Raw genomic sequence first — 6,552 nt, 5'->3', positions numbered from 1 at the left:
GTACTAAAAGGTGAACTGTCAGGTTGGAGGGAGGTTACCAGTGGAGTTCCTCAAGGTTCGGTTTTGGGTCCAATTTTATTTAATCTATTCATTACTGACCTCGGAACCAAATGTAGGAGTGGGCTGATAAAGTTTGCGGATGACACAAAGTTGGGAGGTATTGCCAATTCGGAGAAGGATCGGAATATCCTGCAGGGAGATTTGGATGACCTTGTAAACTGGAGTAATAGTAATAAGATGAAATTTAATAGTGAGAAGTGTAAGGTTATGCATTTAGGGATAACTAACAAGAATTTTAGTTGTAAGCTGGGGACGCATCAGTTGGATGTAACGGAAGAGGAGAAGGACCTCGGAGTCCTGGTTGATCGCAGGATGACTATGAGTCGGCAATGTGACGTGGCCATGAAAAAAGCTAATGCTGTCTTGGGATGCATTAGGCGAGGTATTTCTAGTAGGGATAAGGAGGTGCTGGTTTCGTTATACAAGGCACTGGTGAGACCTCATTTGGAGTACTGTGTGCAGTTCTGGTCTCCCATGTTTAAAAAGGACGAAATCAAACTGGAACGGGTACAAAGAAGGGCCACTAGGATGATCCGAGGAATGGAAAATCTGTCGTATGAAAGGAGACTCGAGGAGCTCGGTTTGTTTACCTTAACCAAAAGAAGGCTGAGGGGGGATATGATTGCTCTCTTTAAATATATCAGAGGGATAAATACCAGGGAGGGAGAGGAATTATTTCAGCTCAGTACTAATGTGGACACTAGAACGAATGGATATAAACTGGCCGTCGGGAAGTTTAGGCTTGAAATTAGACGACGGTTTCTAACCATCAGAGGGGTGAAGTTTTGGAACAGCCTTCCAAGGGAAACAGTGGGGGCGAAAGACCTCTCTGGCTTTAAGATTAAGCTTGATAAGTTTATGGAGGGGATGGTTTGATGGGATACAGTGATTTTAGTCAATAGGTCAATAACAATGGTCAATGATGGAATATTAAAAGTTACTACAGAGAACTTTTCCAGGAGGTCTGGCTAGAGAATCTTGCCCGCATGCTCGGGGTTCAGCTGATCGCCATATTTGGGGTCAGGAAGGAATTTTCCTCCAGGGTAGATTGGCAGAGGTCCTGGAGGTTTTTCGCCTTCCTCCGCAGCATTGGGCAGGAGTCGCTTGCTGGAGGATTCTCAGCGACTTGAAGTCTTTAAATAATGATTTGGGGAGTTCAACAGCTAAGTCAAGGGAGAGAATTCTTCCAGGAGTGGGTGGGTCAGGTTTTGTGGCCCGCATCATGCGGGAGGTCAGATTAGATGATCATAATGGTCCCTTCTGACCTTAGAGTCTATGAGTCTATGAGATCTCCCTCACTGCCCAGCACCCCACAACAGGCCCCCACTGCCTAGCACCCCAAAACACACAAACCTCCCCCACTGCCCAGCGCCCTCCACACCCTCACAGCCCAGCACCCCCCGCACACCTCCCAGACACTCACTCCACCACACCCTTCCCCCTTCCCTGGCCGCCCAACCCCATGGGTGCTCCAGCTCTCCGCCCCGCTCCCCGGCCCCAGCTCACCTCCGCCTCCGCCTCTGAACACTCCGCCCCGCTTCTCCCCCTCCCCCCCCGCTTCCTGCGAATCAGCTGTTCGCGCGGGAAGCCTGGGAGGGGAGAGAAGCAAGCGGCGGCTTTGTGCTCAAGCCCAGGGAGGCGGAGACGGAGCGGAGGTGAGCTGGGGTGGGGGGAGCCGTCCGCGGCACAGCAGGTAACCCGGGGGGAGGGGCGCGCACGGGAACCGCTCCCCGCCCCAGCTCACCTCCGCTCCGCCTCCCTGGGCTTGAGTGCGAAGCCGCCGCTTGCTTCTCAGCCCTCCCAGGCTTCCTGCGCGAACAGCTGATTCGCGGGAAGCGGGGGGGCTGCAAGCTCAGACTGACCCGGTGCTCCAGGCACTGTGCGGTGGCAGTGTGGTCCGGCTCCAGCCCAGCGGCGCGGCTGTAGCACCGCCAGCCACCTCCAGGCAGCGCGGTAAGGGAGCAGGGAGGGGGTATTGGATAGAGGGCAGGCGAGTTCAGGGGGGTGGTGGAGGGGTGGATAGGCGTCGGGGCGGTCAGATGGCAGGGAACAGGGGGATTGAATGGGGGCAAGGGTCCCGGGGGGCAGTCAGGAAGGAGCAGGGTTTGGATGGGGCAGTGGGAGGCAGTCAGGGGCAGGGGTTCCAAGGGTGGTCAGGGGACAGGGAGAAGGGGTGTTTGGATGGGGAATCAGGAGAGGAGTTGGATGGGGCAGCGGAGGGCAGTCAGGGGACAGGGAAGGGGGTGGATGGGGCAGGGGTCCCGGGGTGGGCATCAAGGAACGCGGGGGGTTGGATGGGGCAGGAGTCCCGGGGGGGGTGGGCCAAAAAGCACTCAGGACGGGGGCGGTGGCTGAGCCCTGTGTCCCGCTGGGGGGGGGGAGGCGAGCGCTCCGTGCCCGTGTTCCGCTTGGGGCAGTGGGGGGGGGCAGCAACATGCGCGGGCTCCGTGTCCCGCTTGGGGCCGGGGGGGGGGGGGGGGAGGGGTGGAGGCGCGCGGCAGCGCCCGAGGGCTCCATCCCCGTGTCCCACATTGCTGGCTCCTGTCGGCGGGCAAGCACGCCACCAGGAGCTGCCCCAGGAAGCGCCGCCACGCCAGCCTCGGGACTTTGTGTGCGGGGGTTTAGAATCCCCCCGCGGGGCGCACAGTGAGCCCCCACAGGCTGCATGCGGCCCGCGGGCCGTATGTTGTGCAGGCCTGGTCTTGTGGCATAGTCGCGACATGTCTGAAAAGCATAAGACGCCATCTGCGGATAATGGCCCCAGTAGTCTGTAGACCGGAGCGACCATAAACATCTGCTTTACAAATGAAGTCCTTCCACTCTATGCCCAATATACAACGTTATAGTGGCCCAGTCCCAATGTTTCGCAACCGTTCAGCAGTACAGAGAGGATACAGCTCGATTAGATCCTGAACTTGGTTGTCGTGCCGAGATGATGTTGATTCCGTATTCATTGTAAAGGACCCATGGCAGCGGCTGCAATGCCACACTCAGGCACCTAAATAAATGGCCTGACCTTTCTCAAATGCTGAATACCAAGAACTTCTCACTCGAATCTGCCAAAGCCGTGGCTGTTCAGCTCCTCTGAAAATCAATCCACTCGTCTAGATGTCTGAATATGAATGTTAGTGCCAGACTTTGGACAGTGACATAGGAAGACATTGGCCTGAGCCTATGCATGGACTCTCATCCTACAATCCAGCCCCTCAACAGATACATCGCAGCTTCTGACTGTGAACCATTCAGCTACAATGGGGAGGCCTAGATGCTGTAAGTGAATTAACATGTAATGATAGATAGACAGATAGATAGATAGTATAAGCTATTCTTTCTACCATCTGCCGTACGGATTTGCTCTGTAGGGCTTGCTGTCCCTGTTACTCATGGGTATTTATGTTCCAGAGCCCCACATGAGAGAGGGAAGGATTTCAGGCCCAAGGCCCAAGTGGGGCAGGAAGAAGCACACGCTCACCTCAGTTGCCTTCTTTGCTGAGGTAAGTTTTGTTGACTTGTTGAACTGAGATTGCAGAGCGTTGCTCAGTTCCATATTCTCACAACTGGCAGTGCCCCGTATGTATGTCTGGGGCACCTTGCATCCTCATTTCTTGACCTGTAAGTGGGGTGGCCTGGGGTTTATGTAAAAGGCAGGGATTGTGTTGAAACCATAATCATCCAGATACTTCTGAGGAAATCCCTCTGGAACAGTGGAAATAGCGCAGCATTCGGCCATCAGTCCCTTGGTAATTTCCCAGATTGTGACTGCCTTTGATTTCCCGTGAGACGTCTTGAAAACTGCTCTCTTTGTTGAGAGGCTGAACCTCTGAAAGTTCGCCCTGGAGAATGTAAGCATTGACAGGAGAGCCGTTGTGTTGATTCCCTAGGGTGCACTGTCCAGCACGCCGGCAGACAGACCCAGATCAGAAGGCCTGGACTTGGTACGTGAACGTAAGTAATATCCTTAGGTTAGTGCAGTGAGGAAGCAGAGGTCCCAGGGTGTGGGTCAAGGAGATGGCAATGGGGACGCAGAGGCCCTGTCATGGCACCAATGGGGTCTAATTTGTACTGTGTGCTTTGGTCATCCACTGTGTGATCATCCTCTTCTGTAATGGGCGCCATCGGCCTGTTGTAATGGCTCTAACACCACCCTCTTCCCAGCCTCAGGAGAGGGAGGTGTTCCCAAGGGAGAGGGGGCATGGCTGCGGCATCCCCGAGGCTTCTCTGCTTTATGCTGGGGGCTGGCCCAGTGGCCAGATGGCCTCCAAGTTGGTGGGGGTGGTGCACAAAAGCGTCTTTCAGGCACATTCCCACGCAGCTGCCAGGATCTGCACTGAGCCTAGGATCTGCAGAACCATATCACAGGCTGGGCCTCAAGGCTGGCAGGTTGGCAGATGCTGCACTGAGCAGCAGAGTTACTCTGTATCCTGAGTCAGGAAGCTTTTCTGCTGCTTTGCTGATCAGAGGAGCCTGGTAGTTAAATGAGGCAGGAAGATACACCTGGTTAATGCAAAGACACAGATGGAGCCCTGGAAGCCCGTATTTCCTGGGGTTTAGTCAAAGAAGATCAGGCCTGGGCAATATGACTTGACAGTCCTCAGCAAGGACTCATCACAGAGACCCTCAGATGTAAAGAGGGAGGAGGTGGGGGATATTGGGTACAAACTCCCCAGATCCAGTTCCTTAGTCCGGGATCTGAGTGAGGGTGAGACCAGCCCGTCAGTCAAAGGAAATAGTGGACAGTGAGATGGTTATAGACTAAGCCTAGAGATGCAGGAATGAGTCCAACCCCTCTTTGTTCATGGTGGCCTGATCCAAACAAAGCTCACGGAAGTCAGTCTCTCTGTTGTCTTTAATGGGCTTTGGCCCAGGCCCATGGAGAAGAGAATGTGTTCTTTGAGCCCTACAAAGGACAGAGCAGAGACCATTTCCGTCATTAATAGTGTGATGATTGAGCTGGAATAAAACTAATCCAGGGTTCCCCTTTCTCTGCTGTTGCTAAACTTCTTTTCCCCTTGTTGATCCCCCAACACACGAACTGCTGGGCACCGCCAAAGTCCACAAAGAGGAGAAAAGAGGGAGGAGCAGCATCCGCCTGCTAAAATTCATGGCTGAGGACGGACCAAGTAACCTTTGACCCTGACTAGCTCATTATGCCTTCCACAGGGGACCCTTATTACATAACAGTACAGTGATTGGCCAGCCCCAGGCTAGCAGGAGAAACCCAGAGCACAGCAACCTCTGTCCTCATGACTGAAATGGGCTAGTGCCACTAGATGGGCCATGCCTCCTTCACCTCTATTACGCAGCAGTAAGGGTGTGAATCACAGCAAGGAGATCAAAGCTCTGTAGAGCTAGAGACAAGCTCTCTCCTCGCCACCTTTCATATGGCAATTCTCACCCCTCCCCCACCCCCACCCTCACCCCTACCCCCACCCTCCCACACACACACACACATTTACAGAGGAGACTCTAGACAAAATACAGCAAAGGGCAAAATAACTGGTCCCTGGACTGTGGGAGGAGAGTTATGGGCAGGGAGTGAGGGAGCTGACGGCAAGGAGAAGGCTCCGGGGGAGTGTGGTCACGGTGATCAGCGAGCCTATGGGAGTTATTCACATTCTCAGGAGGCCAGGACAATTGCTTAAAAGTAAGACAGGAAAGCTGGAGGCAAGACCACGCTAACCATGAAAGCAGGTTTGCCTGGCACGGGGACAGTCCAGCTCGCAGCGTAGTTCTCCTACAGTCGCTCTGGACTGACTCTGGCTCTTGTCCCCACTGAGTCTCCCACCCCAGCCACCATGCGCACATGAGCCCAGGGCGATTCTGAGGAGACCCCTATTTTCTGAACAACGGCTTCAGGAAGGACCTGGCTGGCTGGGAAAGCGCAGAGCACTACAGAGCCGGCTGGGCCCTTCATGTTTTTCAGCCTGTCAGCATATTGGATTCAGACTAATTCTCAGGCTGAACTCTATTTAGAACAGGTACCTTTGTTCCTTCCTGTGCTAACGTCACTCCGCTTTGGGGGAGAATAAGGACACAGGCCTATTAGAGATCTGTAGAAAGCCCATCTGGGAGACAGATTCTTCCACAGCTGCTACTGTCAGATTCTGACAGCTTCCTCTGACCCATCGGGTGCTGGCTGCTGTCAGAGATGGGGTCCTGGACTGGCTGGAACTCAAGTTTTGATTCAGTCTGCTAATGCCTATAGCGAGTCCTTCACTAGTCAGTACCAGGCTCCAAGAACCAGCTCCTCGGATGGTGCAAATTGGCTTAGCGCTATGGACGGCAATGGAGCTCTGCAAATTCCCACCAGCTGAGGATCTCTAGCCCTGCAGCATCAGTGACTCAGGACACTGGAGGGTGTTGGCCGAGGCTTTGAAATGATCATGGCAGTGAGAGATGGGCTCAGACTGGAAACCCCAAACCCAGCACTGGTGGACGTGGGGACGCTGAGATCTGGATCCGGAGCCAGAGCTGAATGATGTGGCTTGGGGC

The 6,552-nt window shown here is 54.3% G+C and overlaps 1 long non-coding RNA gene across 1 annotated transcript; it reads left to right on the top strand.

Annotated features, from left to right (window-relative positions):
* The first annotated feature begins 2,547 nt into the window (after positions 1–2,547).
* Positions 2,548–6,083, top strand: LOC135978694 (uncharacterized). The gene is made up of 3 exons (XR_010596061.1): positions 2,548–3,330; positions 3,463–3,554; positions 3,942–6,083. It is a non-coding gene; the product is annotated as an uncharacterized LOC135978694 (long non-coding RNA).
* Positions 6,084–6,552: the final 469 nt, after the last annotated feature.

Source organism: Chrysemys picta, unplaced genomic scaffold (genome assembly GCF_011386835.1).
Source record: "Chrysemys picta bellii isolate R12L10 unplaced genomic scaffold, ASM1138683v2 scaf411, whole genome shotgun sequence".
Taxonomy (NCBI): domain Eukaryota; kingdom Metazoa; phylum Chordata; order Testudines; family Emydidae; genus Chrysemys; species Chrysemys picta.
The sequence above is the reverse complement of the archived record's forward strand: the minus strand, read 5'-3'. Positions and strand labels throughout refer to the sequence as shown.